Source organism: Oncorhynchus nerka, linkage group LG25 (assembly GCF_034236695.1).
Source record: "Oncorhynchus nerka isolate Pitt River linkage group LG25, Oner_Uvic_2.0, whole genome shotgun sequence".
Lineage (NCBI taxonomy): Eukaryota > Metazoa > Chordata > Actinopteri > Salmoniformes > Salmonidae > Oncorhynchus > Oncorhynchus nerka.
This window is the reverse complement of record NC_088420.1, coordinates 31,278,808-31,301,179: the sequence shown is the minus strand read 5'-3', so window position 1 is coordinate 31,301,179 and position 22,372 is coordinate 31,278,808. Positions and strand designations below refer to the sequence as shown.

The following is a 22,372-nucleotide window of genomic DNA, read 5'->3' as shown; positions in this document are numbered from 1 at the left end:
TGAATATACACACATCCACCCTGACACAAAAACACAGCTTATGTAGAACACAAACGGTTACATCATACACGATCTTTGTTGTTTTGTGTCACAATCATGTCATACTCAATACTGTTCATTTTCCCCACCTAGGGGCCTCCCACATATCTCATAAAGCTTACTGTAGTTGCTAATGGTTTACTTCTCCCCTCCCTTATTTATTTCTGCTTTTCACTCCTCTTTCAGTGAACTCAAACTGTCAGTTAGTGTCTCCTTGGTGGAAAGTATCATTGATGAGGTTCTGCAGGACTTGTTTGTGGCTCAGCGGCAATTGGTGAGAGTTTGTTTTTTGTGTGAGTTGTGTGTGTTTGTGTGTTTGATTAGTATGACTGATCACCACCCTCCCCCACCTCAGAACCGTCATATGAGGGAGCAGACCAGAAGAAATGGCCGTTAATTTTTATTTTTTAAAACGTTTTAAATAGGTTTTGTGAATCTGTGCCCAGCTCCCTCAGCTAAAAGTAGTAGACCATGACTGCCCACTGGATGATGTAAAAGTTCTGACTAATATAAAACACACATATCCCACCATACTATACTGTATATGCCGAACCATTCTACCAGTCTACACAGTACCTACATGACCTGCATTAGTTCTTGTTTCTCCTATTCTCTTATTCTCCTCCACAGTATGCTCATGTCATTTGGAGGAACAGCTATCCGTCAAGCAACCTCAGTGAAAAGTAAGAACCAGGCTTGTCATAAGTATAATTAAGATTTATTGTAACAGACTATTTAGTTGGAAAGCTGGGAATCTGGGATGAAACTAGGAAGATTGACATTGTAGGTTTGATGATTGGCTGCAGCCTGCTCCATAAAAATTGCCTCGACCTGTGATGTCAGTAGCTACAATCTTCTGCCACTGTGATTAGCTTAGAAAAAGGTTTCACCCAGAGTTCACAGTTGAAAGGTCAGAGGTCGTGTCTGAACCGTTGCATTATCCAGTTAGGAGTGAGCTCTATCAAAAGAGGGTCAGAAGGGCAGTAATATGAAAATAATGGAGCAGTCACAACAAAGAGGGAGATATTGTCTAGAGCCATATGGTTCTGGATTGCTCTGCTCAAATCCCCCTAGTGCAATGTCCTCATAAGTGCATTTTAAATCCGATTTAGAATCAGTCAAAATTTGTGTCAGTGTGCTACATGAAAAAAATTACGCTAAACTTTTTAACCCCTTGTCTGCTGAAAAACATGTTCAAAAAAGGCACTTATGTTTTACTGTGCATATGTTTTTGTGTTTGTATGTGTTTGTGTGTCATTGATGCAGTCTGGGACTCTAGAGGTGCTGTCCCTCAGTGTGTGTTAGGAGTTCCCCTCCTTGTGACAATGCTGTGTCATGGTGCTGAAGGTTAAAGGACTCCATTGAAGGGGAGGGGTGTGTGTGTGTGTGTGTGGGGGGGGTTACTACTCTACCCCCAACATAAGATAATCAGCAGTGCGGTGCTCTGCCTGTCCAATAAAAAGGGCTGTGGCTAACTGGAGCATGGCCGGGTTACTTTCAGACCACTGAGTCTCACTGGGGGGACGGGGATGGAGGGGTTGTGTACAATCATTACACAACCCCTCCCCCTCCGTTGGCTCTCTCTCCCTGTTTTGACGCTACCTGCGCTCTCTTTCACTACCATCTCTCTCCTTGTATTTTTATTTTGCTCTCTCTTGCTCCCTCTCTCTCCGTCTCTTTCTTGCTCCCTCCCTCTCTCTTCCATTGTTTAGATTCGGTGTTAAAGGCATCCATCTGATTCCTCTTCCATCCATATTTTCTGTCGCTTTGCTCTCTGCTTTTTTTCTTTGTCCTCTTTTCCTCTCCCTTTCTTCATCAACGCTCTCTCACCCACCATCCTTCTCTCTCTCCCATTCTATCTCACATCCCTTCTTAGTGTGATAACGCCACATTATAGCTAGTTGTCCTGTTTTTCCATGCATTCTATCACACACCCGGGGCCTGTGTAGGTTGGTACCATTCCCTCTCTCTGTCTCTCTCTGCAGGTCTCCTGGATGTAGACACGGAGCAGCAGGCGAGAGAGAGCATTTATTATCAGCAGGAAGTAGGAGGGGAGGTCTCAGGGGGAGGAGGGGGCGGGTGGGTGGGCGTTGTCGTCGACAACGTTATTGTCAGTCACAGTGGCAGGCCAGCTGAAACCTGAAGGCCCCTCCCACACAGGGAGGGAGGCGGATGCTGCCGCTGCTCTTGCTGCTGCCGCGGCTCTTAGCGACAGTGATCCCCGGCGCCCTGAGCCTGCACCTCCTCAGCCCCCTATGGACCTGCCCATCGAAGGCCACACACTGAGGCACTACACCCGCTCCAGGCCCAGACCCAACCGCCGGAACAGCAAGCCGCCCAGCAAGCCCCAGGTAAGAGGCAACACGACGATCACAGACCAAGGAGGATGGGGATGGAGGGAAGAAAGGGAGGGAGGCACAGTGAGAGGAAGAGAGGGGGGGATGCAGGGAGAGGATAATTGTAGCAACATAGCTGCTTTCTGAGAGAGGAATAGATGAGAAGGGATGGAGAGAAATAGAGAGATGAGGGGAGAAAAAAATCAGAGCAGAGCAGAGAGAATGTTGGAGGTAGAGCGAGAGAATGTTGGAGGTAGAGCAGAGAGAATGTTGGAGGTAGAGCAGAGAGAATGTTGGAGGTAGAGCAGAGAGAATGTTGGAGGTAGAGCGAGAGAATGTTGGAGGTAGAGCAGAGAGAATGTTGGAGGTAGAGCAGAGAGAATGTTGGAGGTAGAGCGAGAGAATGTTGGAGGTAGAGCAGAGAGAATGTTGGAGGTAGAGCAGAGAGAATGTTGGAGGTAGAGCAGAGAGAATGTTGGAGGTAGAGCGAGAGAATGTTGGAGTTAGAGCGGAGAGAATGTTGGAGGTAGAGCAGAGAGAATGTTGGAGGTAGAGCAGAGAGAATGTTGGAGGTAGAGCGAGAGAATGTTGGAGGTAGAGCAGAGAGAATGTTGGAGGTAGAGCGAGAGAAAGCGAGGGAGAGGGAATAGGGGAGGGAAGCAGTGTTCTGATGGTGGTTCTCAGGTTATTGCAGCCACAGCAGCAGAGGCAGTGTCAGTGGCTTGCAGCGCTAGACATTCTCTCTCATCTCCATCTCCAGCCTCTTTCCCTCTCTCTGTCTATCTGATTCTATTTCACCGTCTTGTCAGTGCTGCTGCTTTAGCTGTTAATTTGTTGAGGAGCCATTTCTGTGCGTTTCTTCCATATTTTCCCCTGCATTAACGATGGTCCCTGTGGTTCTCAGTAGTTGGGGTGGGAGCTGTCAGAACAGGGCAATGTCTTTCCATGCTGATTCTGGACGGCTCTGTTCTGCTCTGTGTGACTGCCGTATCATTTTTATTATTCATGTTTTTACATCAAGGTGGGCTCACCGGCTCTCCGCCCCTCCCCCCTCCATGATCACTCACCCGTCAATGCCTTTAGGACAATCACTCTTTTACGGTGGAATATTGTTTAGGATTGTCAATGGGAACTGGTCATGTGTCTGTGTTTGAATGTATGTATTCATTGTCGTGTTTGATTAAAATGTCCCACAAGTAGCAGCGGGTGCTCCGTGCTGATTGGTGGCAGTCTAGTGGTGTGTGTGTGTGTGTGTGTGTGTGTGTGGGTGTGTATGTGTTTTCCCCTGACACTGTCTGTTCTGCCAACTGATCAGACAGCTATCTCTCTGTTATGTGTGAAAAACAATGCTGCAGCCATCTTATAAGCAGAACTAGTTCAATATAAATGGCTGATATAAGGTGTTCTTTGTAACATTATATGTGTCTGTCTGTGTGCGTGTCTGTTTGCCTCCTGCCGTTGTCATTAGTGGTGCTACACTGGTGTTGTAGCGTGATTCATTCTTGTTATTGCAGGTAACACTGTAGAATTGGGTTAATACCACATTAACCAGGTGTCTGTACCCACTGTGTTGTATTTACTGGCACACAGTGCCACCACATTGTTATATAGACTGTATTCAAGGTGCCCCCAATTGTGTATTTCTATATTTCCTGTGCTCTTGTCCCTGGTTACCTGTGTGTCTGTAACGCAATTGAAACAGCATATCCATTGCTGTTGTCCATGGTTACCTGTGCTCCTGTATAGTAATTGTTAGTGTGTTAAACCCTGTGTTTTTATCTGGGTCTCTGGGGTCAGTGTACATTCAGGCAGGACGGGCGACCAGCTCTGATCAGAGAGGACGACTCCACAGAGATAGCTTCGGCAGGATGAGGCAGAAAGAACCACTTTACCCATCTATGGAATGGAAGAAGTGTGTTATGAGGCAGAATTCTTTATTTTTTTGTGTTTGCTTTTATTTTATTTTTTGCATGTGTATCGCAAGCAGGTTTATGCTATGTGAATGTTTCTAATGTGTGATAATGTAGGTAGTTGGCCTGGTGAAATATGGGGCGGTTGTTGGAGGGCTGCTGGCTGTGTTGACGGTGGAGAAGGAAGGGTCTACAGGGTCTACTGTCACACTGCTGTAACACTCACTGTGATTGGTGATGGTGGCACTGCACATTCTGCTGGGTCCGTAGCATTTGATTTTATTACATCTGTAGAGAAATGTAAGGTCATCTGCATTAGATTTTTTATAACGGCATAGCTACCTCCCCCTAAAACATCTTGCCTCCATGTTGCAGAGGCTACTAACTGATGTCGTCATCTGAGGTTTAATAAAAAGCTGGAGCTGGAGCACACCCAGATAAAATGATTTAGTGTAGAGGTGCTGACGATCTGGAAATAAACTGGAAGCTATATAAATAAAGAGTCATTGAGGTTTGTCATAAACCATTCGCTTGCCATCACTCAGTGCTATGTTAAAGCCAAAACACAGCCAGTCTAGTGGTATATGAGGAATTGGACAGAGCCTGGCAGTTGAATTCTGCAAATGGTGGGAACTCCTACTGAATGATTCCCTGGGAATGTGTGGGAGATGATTCTTTGAAATCCAAGACCTCATTTTATCAGACAGGACATGTCAGACCATATGTCAGAGATTTGTCTTCCATTTTCTGCTCTCCTTTTTATACGGTTAATTGACTATTATTAACTGGGTGTTTTGAGCCCTGAATGCTGATTGGCTGACAGCCATGGTATATCAGACCACATACCACAGGTATAACAAAACATGTATTTTTACTGCTCTAATTACATTGGTAACCAGTTTATAATAGCAATAAGGCACCTCAGGGATTTGTGATATATGGCCAATGCACGACGCAGCTAAGGGCTGGCCATATACCACACCCCCTCTGACCTTATTGCTTAATTATAGAATTAGTGCGAGACATTATTGGATGACCAGAGCCCTATACCTACATAGACATGAACTGTAGTTGCGAAAAGTCCACCTAAAGTCCTGCCCCCTTCTTCATTAGGGAGAAACCAATAGACACCCCCCTTCTACCTACCAGTCTATCAGTAAAAAAGTGTTGCTGTACTAGATGTATAGACAGGGTATATGTATGATAGGGTTAGTGTGTGTTGTTAGTCATCAGTGGAAACACCATCCTTGTGTCTTATGGCACGTCTTTTTCTCTTCCTGAAGATGGAGTGGAGTGATGGGGATCGGTGCTCTCTGATTGGCTGAGAAGTGCTAAATGATTTATAATCCGTTTGTCATGCAGCATGGAGCTCCATTTGTATACGGTTGCTATAGCTCTGTTCTGCAGGGTGTAGGTTCTCCTGCTCACTGTAACCACCGCGCCTTAGACTCCTCTCCCACAGTCTGTTCAGCAGCAGCTACACTCACAGACTGGTTAAATACAGAACAACGTCTCAAACACTAGCCTACCGTGTGTGTGTGTGTGTGTGTGTGTGTGTGTGTGTGTGTGTGTGTGTGTGTGTGTGTGTGTGTGTGTGTGTGTGTGTGTGTGTGTGTGTGTGTGTGTGTGTGTGTGTGTGTGTGTGTGTGTGTGTGTGTGTGTGTGTGTGTGTGTGTGTGAGACACTGAGAAAACAGTCCTTGCCTTCACTCTGTCTCTTCCCACTGTTGAAAATTGTCAGCCAATACTACAGGTCAAAATGTTGTGGACTGCCTGTTTGTATCTGAGTAAGTGACAGACAGCCAGGAAAAGAGTTAGTGTGAACTGCTCTTCCCACCAGCCTGCTTAATAACAGTGAATAATTCAGAATTTTAAATGATCATATTTTGATCCAAACTAAACAGCTACTCTTCAGACTGGAACAGAGCGAGAGGAGAAAGTGGTGGTGGGGAAAGGGTGTGTCTAATTTCTTTATTTTTTTATTTCACCTTTTTTTAACCAGGTAGGCAAGTTGAGAACAAGTTCTCATTTACAATTGCGACCTGGCCAAGATAAAGCAAAGCAGTTCGACAGATACAACGACACAGAGTTACACATGGAGTGAAACAAACATACAGTCAATAATACAGTATAAACAAGTCTATATACAATGTGAGCAAATGAGGTGAGAAGGGAGGTAAAGGCAAAAAAGGCCATGGTGGCAAAGTAAATACAATATAGCAAGTAAAACACTGGAATGGTAGTTTTGCAATGGAAGAATGTGCAAAGTAGAAATAAAAATAATGGGGTGCAAAGGAGCAAAATAAATAAATAAATTAAATACAGTTGGGAAAGAGGTAGTTGTTTGGGCTAAATTATAGGTGGGCTATGTACAGGTGCAGTAATCTGTGAGCTGCTCTGACAGTTGGTGCTTAAAGCTAGTGAGGGAGATAAGTGTTTCCAGTTTCAGAGATTTTTGTAGTTCGTTCCAGTCATTGGCAGCAGAGAACTGGAAGGAGAGGCGGCCAAAGAAAGAATTGGTTTTGGGGGTGACTAGAGAGATATACCTGCTGGAGCGAGTACTACAGGTGGGAGATGCTATGGTGACCAGCGAGCTGAGATAAGGGGGGACTTTACCTAGCAGGGTCTTGTAGATGACATGGAGCCAGTGGGTTTGGCGACGAGTATGAAGCGAGGGCCAGCCAACGAGAGCGTACAGGTCGCAATGGTGGGTAGTATATGGGGCTTTGGTGACAAAACGGATTGCACTGTGATAGACTGCATCCAATTTGTTGAGTAGGGTATTGGAGGCTATTTTGTAAATGACATCGCCAAAGTCAAGGATTGGTAGGATGGTCAGTTTTACAAGGGTATGTTTGGCAGCATGAGTGAAGGATGCTTTTTTGCGAAATAGGAAGCCAATTCTAGATTTAACTTTGGATTGGAGATGTTTGATATGGGTCTGGAAGGAGAGTTTACAGTCTAACCAGACACCTAAGTATTTGTAGTTGTCCACGTATTCTAAGTCAGAGCCATCCAGAGTAGTGATGTTGGACAGGCGGGTAGGTGCAGGTAGCGATCGGTTGAAGAGCATGCATTTAGTTTTACTTGTATTTAAGAGCAATTGGAGGCCACAGAAGGAGAGTTGTGTGGCATTGAAGCTTGCCTGGAGGGTTGTTAACACAGTGTCCAAAGAAGGGCCAGAAGTATACAGAATGGTGTCGTCTGCGTAGAGATGGATCAGAGACTCACCAGCAGCAAGAGCGACCTCATTGATGTATACAGAGAAGAGAGTTGGTCCAAGAATTGAATCCTGTGGCACCCCCATAGAGACTGCCAGAGGTCCGGACAGCAGACCCTCCGATTTGACACACTGAACTCTATCAGAGAAGTAGTTGGTGAACCAGGCGAGGCAATCATTTGAGAAACCAAGGCTGTCGAGTCTGCCGATGAGAATGTGGTGATTGACAGAGTCGAAAGCCTTGGCCAGATCAATGAATACGGCTGCACAGTAATGTTTCTTATCGATGGCGGTTAAGATATCGTTTAGGACCTTGAGCGTGGCTGAGGTGCACCCATGACCAGCTCTGAAACCAGATTGCATAGCAGAGAAGGTATGGTGAGATTCGAAATGGTCGGTAATCTGTTTGTTGACAGTCTAAGAGGTCCAGTCACATGGTGGGGAAAGGGTGTGTCTAAGAGGTCCAGTCACATGGTGGGGAAAGGGTGTGTCTAAGAGGTCCAGTCACATGGTGGGGAAAGGGTGTGTCTAAGAGGTCCAGTCACATGGTGGGGAAAGGGTGTGTCTAAGAGGTCCAGTCACATGGTGGGGAAAGGGTGTGTCTAAGAGGTCCAGTCACATGGTGGAGAAAGGGTGTGTCTTAGAGGTCCAGTCACATGGTGGGGGATCAGGGCTGAGGGGTTGTGTTCTCTCCAGGTACCTGAAGCACAGATGTGCCTGCACACACTGCTTCTGCCACAGCCACACAGTGTTCTATAGAATAGAGAGGATGATCTATTGTGTGTGTGATTGCGTGGGTGTATTTGTCTGTGTTTGTTCATAAACATATATTTTTATCTATTGCATATCTGTTGTCAAACATATGAATCACTATGTGTACGGTGAGTGTGAGAGTGTACTCAGCCTACACTGATCAGTCACACAATGGTTTTACCATAAGCATTCTTCAAGCCACTTATCTTATTGGTTATGCGATGCTGGCTTGGCCAATAAGCAAACATTTATTTTTTGACAACGCTACAGGGGGATTTGACAGTGGCAGATGAACCACAGTGCCTTCACTTTTGCATATACTGAGTCGCAATTATCTTTTGTTTGTGTTTTTGTACACGTGTGTGTGTGTGTGCAGGAGCAAGCAGCTGAGCGTGAAGAGAATGAAGCCAATGAGACCATGGGCAGGGTGGATGAGGGAGTAGAGGAGTTCTTCACTAAGAAGATCATCCCTGATGACCCGCTGTAAGTATCCGTATACCTCCAACAGAATACACCTTTGCATACTGACACGTACAGAACAGATATACTGCATGCATCCACACTAAACAAACCCACTCATACTAGCTTTCTACACCTACACCCTCTGCACATGCATGTTCACACACTCCCGTGTAGACAAACATCGCTACACACACCATGCATACATACTGTAGCAACAGAAAGATAACAGAATGTATTAGACTAATGTTTGTCTACTGTGGTTAAAAACACTGTATCCCAAATACACAGCATCCCACTGATCCCAGCACTAGATAGAGTATGAACACTGAACAAGCACCACCACTGAATGGAGACTCAGTAGTGTTGTTGCTGTTTTGTGCCTCACCTCACTTGCAGAAAAGCGCAGAGGGAGGAGGTCCATTACAAAGCACAACCCACAGCGTCGACCTCCACCACCCCTGCCCCTCCCAGCACGTCTGCCCTGGCCCCACCCTCCTCTACCACCTCTATCACCTCCTCTTCCTCCTCCTCCATCATAACAACCTCCAACACTACTACCACAACCACCACCCCTTCCACTGCCCCCTCCAAAAACATCAAGAAGAAGTTTGGGGACTTCTTCGCCTTCAAGAAAGTCCGTGCTGGCCGGGGGGCAAAGGGTGAGGGTGGGCCGGAGGGCAAGGTCAAAAAGACCTCCATCGCAGATCTAATCAGGCCGCTCAGGGAGGCAAAAGAGAGGGAGAGAGAGAAAGAGCGGGAGAGAGAGAAAGAGCGGGAGAGAGAGAAGGGGAAGTTAGAAGAAGAGAGTGGTGCTAAGGCGACCGGTGTTAATGATTCTGATGCCACCAAAACAGTAAGAGCAGCAGAGGACAACACCATGGCCCCCACCGCACCCTCTGATGTCCCCAGCATCCCCACAACCCTGCCCACCAGTGCCCCCGTCCAGGAGGAGGTGTCATCTGTGTCCCCCAGCGCTCTGACCCCAAGCCCCATCATCAGCCCTGTCGGCGGGTTCCTGGCGGAGAGGGAGAAGAGCCGGACCCTGGAAAAGAGCAAGACCCCAGATGGAGAGAGGAGGCTGAAGGCCACACGGCGCTCGCTCAGGGAGGGCAAGTCCCAGTCCCTCATCCTGCTGACAGGCCTGGAGGATGGCGCTGCCGCACACGGAAAGGTAGGTACCACTCTGCACTAGTGATCAGAAAACACATGGAGTGAGTTCTAAAGAAAATGCACATCATTTCTAAAAATGCTTTTGGTCATCCACTTTCAGAAACACGCATCTGAATGCACATCCAGCTTTGAACAGCGCCTCCACGTCATGCTCCACCGCATGGGGGTGGCCAAGACACCTCCTGCAGACACAAAAAACAGCCAGGTGTGTGTTTGTGTGTGATATTGATGGTTGTGGACCACCCTTTCTGTTCTCTTCCTCCCTATTTCCTCTATTTATGGTATTACAGCACCTTTGTGACATTCATGTAATGTGCCATGACAGTGAATATCTCAGTATAGTACCTAATCCTGAGACTGTGATATTGCAGCTTATCCACTGCAGCGTGCCTTATTAGTCCAGCTAGGAGCACATGGGAGGATAACGCATGAATAACATTCTCTTATATCTTCCTTTAGAACAAAGAAGAGGAGCTGAGGAAAACCAACTCCGAAGGTAAGCTACTCCGCACACCTCCTCAGCTGTGTGTCTGGGACTCCTTGTGTGACTCATCACACTGTATGTACAAATCCCCTGCTGCCGACGGGAGCTTGACAGCATCTCAGGTTTGCTGTAGATGTGTAGTCTTTGTCAACTTAGAGTCGGGTGGTTGTGTTACATGTAGATACCTCCTCTTAGAACTGTAGAATTGTAGACTGTCAAGTAAAAGTGTTGCTGTAGCACGAGGGATGCGATTTGACGGTAGATGCTTGTCAAATGTAAACGGCTGTTGTTGGCCTCTTGTGTACCCCTTGAAAAGAAGAAGGAATCTAGATCAATTTGATAGAAATGTAGAAACTGTGCTTATTTCTGGTAAAGGCCAGTATGAAGCCCAGTGAGGTAAAGGCCTTCAGAGAAATCAATCTTGCATGTATAAATAAATAAAGTGTTCAGCTAGCACATTTGGTTCCTTGGAAGTTGTGGGAATGTACGTTTTTGGTTTCCTATTGGTTCTCGTAACGAAGCCATACATTTCCTGACTGGTAAAACAGAATGTTTTTTTAAACGTTCTGAGAACGGAACTGAAAATTTCACTTGTTCTGGGAATGTATATTTTTTAGATTGCAGGGAGGTTCTCAGAATGTTTTACTATGGTTCCCTGAAAGTTTTCCTGTGAGGTTTTATTAACGGTTATTTTGAGGTTTTTGAATAACTTTAAAAACTTTTACTGAATGTTTCAATAAGACATTTAATAACACTGCTAGCTGAGATTAACTGTTTAGAACTCCATGCACAGATAGGAGACATGGAAATGAACTTGCTTAGACATTAACATTTATTTTATTTTATTGTGACACAGCATCAGTGAGATGAACCTATGATCTTCTGTTTTCTATCCATGGAATTAGTCCACAAGCACCACCAGGATGGAGCTTGTGTGCCATGTTTTAACTCGTTCAGTTTAGTCTATTCAAACAGACCCAATTTCAAAGGAAACAAGCACTCATTAAGGTCAAGTGTGGCCAATTAGTGGGCACAGCCGATACACCTGAACACACTTAAAAAGATAAAGGATAGAGAGAGTTTTGTTGACGCTGAGAACGGAATGTATATGTTTTTCAATAGCATGCTTATAACGTTCTTTGAACGTTACTAATGTTTTCTTGTGGTTTTTCTGGAAAGTTTTCTTAATGTTCGAAGAACATGACTTTAAATAGAACCATGAGGAAACGTTATGCTGAAGTACTGAAATTCCCAAAGAAGAATGTTCACAATGGGCTCAGACATCAATTCAACATCTATTCCACGTTGGTTCAACATATTTAATTGAAATGACATGGAATCAACATTGATTCAACCAGTTTGTGCCCAGTGGGTTGTTTCTAAATGTTCTCTGAACTATTTGAAAACATTCCCAATGTCAAACCAGTTGGAGAACATTCCTAGAACATTACCAAAAATGTTTGATACTTTTAGGAAACGTTCTGTTAAACCAATTAAATACCAAGAAAATAACATTATTTTGTCAAGTTCCTTATCTGTGATGAGAATGTTCCAAAGCCAAGCAACTATCCTGCACCATTTCCAGAATGTTGTGGGAAGGTTGTATGCAAAATAACCGTAGGGTTCTCAGAACGTTATGTGCTAGCTGGGTGGTGACTGGCGTTGACCCTGAGGTTAGAGGAGGCCAGAGACGTTCATGGGAAGTCCAAGCAACGCAGACCGGCTAGCCTGGGAGTCATTACTGCCCTTTGTCACTCAGTGCTGGAGGTCAGGGATCAGTTCACACATTCACTCAGAGGGGAACGCAGCACTATCAGCCAATGGCTTGTGCTCTATAGATAACAGTGAAAGCTCCCTTTGCTGTTTTTTGTGTGGATTTCTTGTTTATTTTGTGTGTCAGACTGTTTCAAGTATGGAGGGGCTCATAATATGTGTAGGTGAACCTCCCATTTTGCTGTAATCCTCTACTCTTTCTCAGGTGCAATTCTTGACAAAAAACCTGAACCACCACCCACGTCCATGAAGCCTCGCACTATGTCCACATCAGCGTCAGGTAATTCTGACACTTAAAGCTGGTGAATGGATGTCCATGTAATATATCCATCTATACTCCAAGCCAGGGGGGGGACAAAGTACAGCCCGTTGGGCCATATCCCAGGCCGAGGCCTTCAATCCGGCCCGTGAGACAAAAAATAAATAAAATACAAATAAATGTTTTATTTGTATTTTCTTTTATTCCTTTTTTGTCCCCAATTTCATGGTATCCTATTGGTAGTTACAGTCTTGTCCCATCACTACAACTCCCGTACGGACTCAGGCGAAGGTCGAGAAACACGACCCAGCCAAGCCGCACTGCTTCTTGACATAATTCCCACTGCTTCTTGACATAATTCCCATCCGGAAGCCAGCCGCACCAATGTGTCGGAGGAAACAACGTGCACCTGGCGACCGTGTCAAAGTGCATGCGCCCGGCCTGCCACAGGAGTCGCTAGAGCGCGATGGGACAAGTAAATCTCGGCCTGCCAAACCCCTTCCTAACCCGGACGACGCTGGGCCAATTGTGTGCCACCTCATAAGTCTCTCAGTCACGGCCAGCTGTGACACAGCCTGGGATCGAACCCGAGTCTGTAGTGGCACCTCAAGCACTCAAGCCTTAGACCGCTGTGTCACTTGGGAGGCCCCCGCAAATTGATTTTAACAAACAATTGTCCCCCAAAAAATGCGTCCCTCCGTTGAATTTCAAAATCCCGATGTGGCCCTCGAGCCCAAAACTTTTCCCACCCCTGCTCCAAGCCTTTATGTAAATATAATGTTGAAGTAATGACTTCAGTGCAACCTCCCTTCTCCCCTCAGACACCAGGCGGCCAATCAGAGCAGGCGTGGAGGCTCTCAGAACAGACAAGCCCCTCCTCCCAGAACGTCCCATCGGCCCCCTCCCTCCTAAACCCACAGTGGCAGCCAAACCCACTCTCCCAGCCCCCCAGCAGCACCCTGCTGCCGCTAGGACATCCCCAGGGGCCCCCTGGAAGCCCAACACAGCCACGGAGACCCAGACCCAGCCAGCAGAACCAGAGCCCTCCCAGAGCCAGACCCAGCAGAGTGAGCCGCCCAGTCCTTCCTCCCGCAAGGAGACTCCCCCTGCCCCATCGCCACACAGGGGCCCCAGCTCTCTGGAGAGCAGGGAGCGCACTGAGAGAGCACAATCAGTCACAGAAGGTATACATACAGTGCATTTGGAAAGTATTCAGACCCCTTTACTTTTTCCACATTTTGTTATGTTGAAGCCTTATTCTAAAATTTACTAAATCGTTTCCCCCTCATAAATCTACACACAATAGCCCACAATGACAGAGCAAAAACAGGTTATACATTTTTGCACATTTATTCTAAATAAAAAAACAGATATCACATTTACGTAAGTATTCAGACCATTTACTCAGTACGTTGTTGAAAAAACCTTTGGCAGCGATTACAGCCTTCAGTCTTCTTGGGTACAAGCTTGGCACACCTGTATTTGGGAAGTTTCTCCCATTCTTCTCTGCATATCCTCTCAAGCTCTGTCAGGGTGGGTGGGAAGTGTTGCTCTACAGTTATTTTCAGGTCTCTCCAGAGATGTTCGATCAGGTTCAAGTCCGGGGTCTCGCTGGGCCACTCAAACACATTCAGAGACTTGTCCCGAAGTCATTCCTGCGTTGTCTTGGCTGTGTGTTTAGGGTTGTTGTCCTGTTGGAAAGTGAACCTTTGCCCCAGTCCTGAGCACTCTGGAGCAGGTTTTCATCAAGGATCTCTTTGTACTTTGCTCCCTTCATCTTTCCCTCGATCCTGATTAGTCTCCCAGTCCTTGCTGCTGAAAACATCCCCACAGAATTATGCTGCCACCACCATGCTTCACCATAGGGATGGTGCCAGGTTTCCTCCAGATGTGACGCTTGGCATTCAGGCCAAAGAGTTCAATCTTGGTTTCATCAGACCAGAGAATCTTGTTTGTCATGGTCTGAGAGTCCTTCAGGTGCGTGCCTTTTGGCAAACTCCAAGCGGGCTGTCATGTGCCTTTTATTGAGAAGGGGCTTCCGTCTGTCCACACTAACATAAAGGCCTGATTGGTGAAGTGCTGCAGAGATGGTTGTCTTTCTGGAAGGTTATCTTGTCTCCACAGAACCTGATGGTCACTCTGACAGAGTAACCATGGGATGCACATGAGCTCAATTTTGAGTCTCATAGCAAAGGGTCTGAATGCTTATGTAAATAAGTTTTCACTTTGTTATTATGGGGTATTGTGTGTAGATTAATGAGGGATTTAAAAAAATGATTTTAGAATAACGCATAACATAACAAAATGTAGAAAAAAGAGGGGGTCTGAATAATTTCCAAATGCACTGTACATACAGTATCACTCACCTCTCTTCTTTCCAGGTCTGACCACACTTTTTCATTTGTGAAAAAATACTTGACTAACTATAATGTTTTTTCTGTCTGTGCAGAAAAATACCAGGCTAGTTTTATGTTCTGTATCTGTTCCCTTTGTCTCTCCCATTCTCTCTGATGCTTTCTCTCCCATTCTCTCTGATGCTTTATCTCTCCCACTCTCTCTGATGCTTTGTCTCTCCCACTCTCTCTGATGCTTTATCTCTCCCACTCTCTCTGATGCTTTATCTCTCCCACTCTCTCTGATGCTTTGTCTCTCCCACTCTCTCTGATGCTTTGTCTCTCCCATTCTCTCTGATGCTTTGTCTCTCCCACTCTGTCTGATGCTTTCTCTCTCCCACTCTCTCTGATGCTTTGTCTCTCCCACTCTGTCTGATGCTTTCTCTCTCCCACTCTCTCTGATGCTTTATCTCTCCCACTCTCTCTGATGCTTTGTCTCTCCCACTCTGTCTGATGCTTTCTCTCTCCCACTCTCTCTGATGCTTTATTTCTCCCACTCTCTCTGATGCTTTGTCTCTCCCACTCTCTCTGATGCTTTATCTCTCCCACTCTGTCTGATGCTTTCTCTCTCCCACTGTCTCTGATGCTTTCTCTCTCCCACTCTTTCTGATGCTTTGTCTCTCCCACTCTCTCTGATGCTTTATCTCTCCCACTCTCTCTGATGCTTTATCTCTCCCACTCTCTCTGATGCTTTGTCTCTCCCATTCTCTCTGATGCTTTGTCTCTACCACTCTGTCTGATGCTTTCTCTCTCCCACTCTCTCTGATGCTTTGTCTCTCCCACTCTGTCTGATGCTTTGTCTCTCCCACTCTCTCTGATGCTTTATCTCTCCCACTCTCTCTGGATGCTTTGTCTCTCCCACTCTCTCTGATGCTTTATCTCTCCCACTCTCTCTGATGCTTTATCTCTCCCACTCTCTCTGATGCTTTGTCTCCCCCACTCTCTCTGATGCTTTATCTCTCCCACTCTCTCTGATGCTTTGTCTCTCCCACTCTCTCTGATGCTTTGTCTCTCCCACTCTCTCTGATGCTTTGTCTCTCCCACTCTCTCTGATGCTTTGTCTCTCGCATTCTCTCCGATGCTTTCTCCTCCACTCTCTCTGATGCTTTGTCTCTCCCATTCTCTCTGATGCTTTGTCTCTCCCATTCTCTCTGACACTTTGTCTCTCCCAGTCTCTCTGATGCTTTGTCTCTCCCACTCTCTCTGATGCTTTGTCTCTCCCACTCTCTCTGATGCTTTGTCTCTCCCACTCTCTCTGATGCTTTGTCTCTCCCAGTCTCTCCGATGCTTTATCTCTCCCACTCTCTCTGATGCTTTGTCTCTCCCACTCTCTCTGATGCTTTGTCTCTCCCACTCTCTCTGACACTTTGTCTCTCCCACTCTCTCTGATGCTTTGTCTCTCCCACTCTCTCTGATGCTTTGTCTCTCCCACTCTCTCTGATGCTTTGTCTCTCCCACTCTCTCTGATGCTTTGTCTTTCATTATAAGCTTACTATGAAATAATGCAATCACAGTGACTGCTCAGAGCATAATAATTACTTTGGTATCTCTCTTTGTTTTCATATACTGTAACATATTTTGTGCATGGCAGCACCTAATGCACTTGTCTGTATTAGAAAGATTATTTTACATAATCAAAGTGAGCTGATATCACTCCTGGGAGTCCATTTGCCAGAAGTCGGACTGTATTGGTTTTGACTCAAGAGTGCACTAGCTGAATGACTGAATGACATTAATGTACAGTGTATTGCACAGTCCACCAGCAATATGTAGCACCCTGATGTTATTTGGGTCCACATTATAGCAGAGGATGGCATCCAAACATGTGTTGGGTATGCCTGCTCTGGTCTTTTTGGACATGTCACTGTGACTTCAGTGTCAAGCCTAAATCCACCGCGAGTTGTGTGTTGGTGTCACTGTGTGTGTAACTGTGTATCTAACTCCTGTGTGTCTTGGTCATCCCCTAGAGAGCCTTCCTAAACCCCAGTCCCGCATGAAGCTCTCTCCCCAGCGGAGAGCTGTGTCCGTCTACGAGGACTCGCTCCTCCAGGAACATGCCGCTAAGCTGGACCCCGAAGGTGAGCTCGTCAGCAGAGAGAGAGAGATAACACCTCCTGCTGTATATCACTGGTTACTGCAGATGATCAAAGCCATATACAAAGACTATACTGTGTATATATACTGTACTGTATATGGCTCTAGAAATGATGTTACCCAGTCATGTCAGTGTTTTCTCTGTTTTGTAGTGTTTTATAGTTTTTCAGAGAACAGGTTAACTACTGACTTTTAGCATGCCTATAGAGAAGGGCACTCAACTTGTATTCATTGACTCAGATGACTGATGATTGGTAAAAAAAAAAGAAGGATAATAAGATGATAGTTGGAGCCGTATTGTTAGATTTCAGTGCAGCCTTTGATGTTATTGAACATAAGTTGTTATTGAAGAAACCCACTATGGCTTTACATCACATGTTTGTTCTTCAATGGAAGCTTCTCAAACATGAGATGTGTGCAGTGCGGTGTCCCTCTGGGCAGTTGCCTTTGGCCGTTACTCTTCTCTATTTCTCTATTTTTTTTTTTACAAATGATTTGCCACTGTTCTTACACAAAGCTATAATGACTATGTATGCAGATGATTCCACTCTACAGGACCGTAAGTCAGTGAGCTCACTGAAATTCTTAATGAGGAGTTGCAGTCAGTATCAGAATGGGTGATAAATAATAAACTGGTGTTGAATACATATAAATTCATTTTGTTTAAAGCATTCTATAAAACATCAACAGGAGTTGTGCATAAAGGGGGTGACCATTGAGCAAGTTGAGGAAGATAAACTCCTGGGTGTAACACTGGGTGGTCAATTATCACGGTCAAGTCATATTGACAAAGTCAGGGGTCTCGTCACAGTCCCAAGTCCAAAAATAATTCACGGCAAGGCACAGTATTATACAGAGCCATGATGGCATGGAACTCCCTTCCATCCCAAATGACTTAAGCAAACAGCAAAATGACCTTATAAAAATGATTTAAACAACATCTCATGGAACAGCAGGGAGTGTGAGGGGACACACACAAACAAACACACCTCATTTCTTAGCTATATTGTTTGTATAATATTTTGTTGTTTTGTTTGTGTGACTCTCCTTGTCTATCAGTGTTTTTTTAGTTGTCATGTTCTGTGTTTTTTGTGGAACCCAGGAAGAGTAGCTGCTGCTACAGAAAAAGCTCATGGGGATCCAAATAAATAAATAGTCTATCATCCTTTCCACCTTCCCCTATGGTAGCACTTCACTAAAAACATATATATGCGTCACTGTGTACAAATACATCGAAAAGCCTAAATGTGTTCATTGATGCCCTGTTACATTAGGTATTTGAGGCAGGTTGTTCATCTTTACTCCTCCTCCCTCCCATCAGAGCTGAAGGCAGCGTTGCCATGTTTGCAGAGGTCACCAGTCCAGAAACGTACCAACCTGGGGGAGCTCCCTACCTGTAGTGAGATCCAGCTAGAGGGAGAGGAGGGTGAGTATGGGGGCAGGGGTGCAGGGTGTAAGGTGCAGGCATCGGCAGGGGAAATAAGGCAAATAAGAACAGTTGCTGACTGAACATATGGTTTGAAAGGTAGATTGAGTCAAGATATTTTGAAGATGAGTGTATGGTTGTAAAATGGATGCACTTCTTGAGGCACTGTGCCACATGTACTAATGTTTAGTTTGGGGCCTATGAACCTTGGCTTAATGGACATATGCCAACTTGCTCCTCCTCCCTCTGCTTTGTCCACCTCTATTTGTCTGTAAAAATAATAATAACTCACCCACCAGGCCATCAGCACCACATGCACTTGAGAGACATTACCATCCTATTACATCTCATATCAGCTTCAATTACAGGGCTGGAGGAGGACTGGATATCAGGTCCCCTATGGTACAATTAATGTGAAAGATTTATTAAAGCCATGCTTCATCATTATGCCCACAACCCTCATGCAGCCCTCAGTCAATATCTACATCACAGCATGCTATAAAGTGCCAGATATTAAAGTCTAGAATTACCTTGTTTTGGATGGAACAGAAATGATTGCTTGAATAATACTGATCTAATCAAGAAACAATTGCTTTTCTTTTCTTTCAAACTTTGTTAGGTTTATCTTTCTGCCTGTAAAAAGGCAGGTTCCATCTTGTTCTGTGTTGTCTTTGTGATTAAAAATCTAATCTCTGCTTTGTTTAATCATCCAAACAGCAGGTGAAGCAGGGAAAAAGAGGACTGGAGAGGGTGAGGGGACGGACAGCTGGCCGGTAACAGAGGACAAGCCAGGGCCAAGCCCAGTGGGGGCCAGTCAGGTAGAGGGAAAGAGCACAGCAGAGAAGAGGGGTGAGACGGTCTCACAGCAGCACACAGCGCAGGCAGAAACATCAGACCAAAGAACTGAACCCCCCTTAATGGTGAAACACATGGACTGACCTGGCAAGAGTCTATTTTCTATCATGTCTACCTTCGCCTTGCACGCCAGATTATGTAAAAAATAAACAAATTATGAACAAATGTTTTAAAGAGCGTAAATCCACACCTATACTTGTTAATAATTATTAAAAAGTTGATTCTGAAGTGTCATCAAGAGCACTGTCATCACTGCTGGTATGCATGACTGTTGGTAGGGGGAACTAGAGCAACATGACTGTTGGTAGGGGGAACTAAAGCAACATGACTGTTGGTAGGGGGAACTAGAGCAACATGACTGTTGGTAGGGGAACTAGAGCAACATGACTGTTGGTAGGGGAACTAGAGCAACATGACTGTTGGTAGGGGAACTAGAGCAACATGACTGTTGGTAGGGGAACTAGAGCAACATGACTGTTGGTAGGGGGAACTAGAGCAACATGACTGTTGGTATGGGGAACTAGAGCAACATGACTGTTGGTAGGGGAACTAGAGCAACATGACTGTTGGTAGGGGAACTAAAGCAACATGACTGTTGGTAGGGGGAATTAGAGCAACACGACTGTTGGTAGGGGGAACTAGAGCAACACGACTGTTGGTAGGGGGAACTAGAGCAACATGACTGTTGGTAGGGGGAACTAGAGCAACACGACTGTTGGTAGGGGAACTAGAGCAACATGACTGTTGGTAGGGGAACTAAAGCAACATGACTGTTGGTAGGGGGAACTAGAGCAACACGACTGTTGGTAGGGGGAACTAAAGCAACATGACTGTTGGTAGGGGAACTAGAGCAACATGACTGTTGGTAGGGGGAACTAGAGCAACATGACTGTTGGTAGGGGGAACTAGAGCAACATGACTGTTGGTAGGGGGAACTAGAGCAACATGACTGTTGGTAGGGGGAACTAGAGCAACATGACTGTTGGTATGGGGAACTAGAGCAACATGACTGTTGGTAGGGGGAACTAGAGCAACATGACTGTTGGTAGGGGGAACTAAAGCAACATGACTGTTGGTAGGGGGAATTAGAGCAACACGACTGTTGGTAGGGGGAACTAGAGCAACACGACTGTTGGTAGGGGAACTAGAGCAACATGACTGTTGGTAGGGGGAACTAGAGCAACACGACTGTTGGTAGGGGGAACTAGAGCAACATGACTGTTGGTAGGGTGAACTAAACAACATGATTGTTGGTAGGAGGAACTAGAGCAACATGACTGTTGGTAGGGGGAACTAGAGCAACATGACTGTTGGTAGGGGGAACTAGAGCAACATGACTGTTGGTAGGGGGAACTAGAGCAACACGACTGTTGGTAGGGGGAACTAGAGCAACACGACTGTTGGTAGGGGGAATTAGAGCAACATGACTGTTGGTAGGGGGAACTAAAGCAACACGACTGTTGGTAGGGGGAACTAGAGCAACACGACTGTTGGTAGGGTGAACTAGAACAACATGATTGTTGGTAGGAGGAACTAGAGCAACATGATTGTTGGTAGGGGGAACTTGAGAAACATGATTGTTGGTAGGGGGAACTAGAGCAACATGACTGTTGGTAGGGGGAACTAGAGCAACATGACTGTTGGTAGGGGGAACTAGAGCAACATGACTGTTGGTAGGGGGAATTAGAGCAACATGACTGTTGGTAGGGGAACTAGAGCAACACGACTGTTGGTAGGGGGAACTAGAGCAACATGACTGTTGGTAGGGGAACTAGAGCAACATGACTGTTGGTAGGGGGAACTAGAGCAACATGACTGTTGGTAGGGGAACTAGAGCAACATGACTGTTGGTAGGGGAACTAGAGCAACATGACTGTTGGTAGGGGGAACTAGAGCAACATGACTGTTGGTAGGGGAACTAGAGCAACATGACTGTTGGTAGGGGAACTAGAGCAACATGACTGTTGGTAGGGGAACTATAGCAACATGACTGTTGGTAGGGGAACTAGAGCAACATGACTGTTGGTAGGGGGAACTAGAGCAACATGACTGTTGGTAGGGGGAACTAGAGCAACATGACTGTTGGTAGGGGAACTAGAGCAACATGACTGTTGGTAGGGGAACTAGAGCAACACGACTGTTGGTAGGGGGAACTAGAGCAACACGACTGCTGGTAGGCGGAACTAGAGCAACACAACTGTTGGTAGGGGGAACTAGACCAACACGACTGTTGGTAGGGGGAACTAGAACAACATGATTGTTGGTAGGAGGAACTAGAGCAACATGATTGTTGGTAGGGGGAACTTGAGAAACATGATTGTTGGTAGGGGGAACTAGAGCAACATGACTGTTGGTAGGGGGAATTAGAGCAACATGACTGTTGGTAGGGGGAACTAGAGCAACACGACTGTTGGTAGGGGGAACTCGAGCAACATGACTGTTGGTAGGGGGAACTAGAGCAACATGACTGTTGGTAGGGGAACTAGAGCAACATGACTGTTGGTAGGGGAACTAGAGCAACATGACTGTTGGTAGGGGAACTAGAGCAACATGACTGTTGGTAGGGGAACTAGAGCAACATGACTGTTGGTAGGGGAACTAGAGCAACACGACTGTTGGTAGGGGGAACTAGAGCAACACGACTGTTGGTAGGGGGAACTAGAGCAACATGACTGTTGGTAGGGGGAACTAGAGCAACACGACTGTTGGTAGGGGGAACTAGAGCAACACGACTGTTGGTAGGGGGAACTAGAGCAACACGACTGTTGGTAGGGGAACTAGAGCAACATGACTGTTGGTAGGGGGAACTAGAGCAACATGACTGTTGGTAGGGGGAACTAGAGCAACATGACTTCTTTATATTAACAACCCTCACTTGATGTATGAAGCTACAAAATACTACACAAAAAGTATCGACAAAACCTTGGTTGAATCATTATTCAAATAAGCAGCAGTGTTTCGCCTGTGTAGTGTATGGAAAACATGTAATAGCCAGGAAGACCGATATTAGCTCACTTCTGTGATGTTTCATGATGATCATAAAGCACCAGGCTGTCTCATGGTGCCTGCCAGGAATACATGGAGTACAGCCTAGACAGAGTGGCCCCCTCACCATGAGTGATCTGTGTGTAGTTTCTCCCTGGTAACACCACATTATTCCATCCGACCGCCACCGAGCCCTGCTGCTACTGAGACTTGG

The 22,372-nt window shown here is 45.8% G+C and overlaps 1 pseudogene; it reads left to right on the top strand.

Moving 5' to 3' along the window:
- LOC115109788 (uncharacterized) overlaps positions 1-19,407 on the top strand; it is a 49,725-nt pseudogene extending 30,318 nt beyond the window's left edge.
- Positions 19,408-22,372: the final 2,965 nt, after the last annotated feature.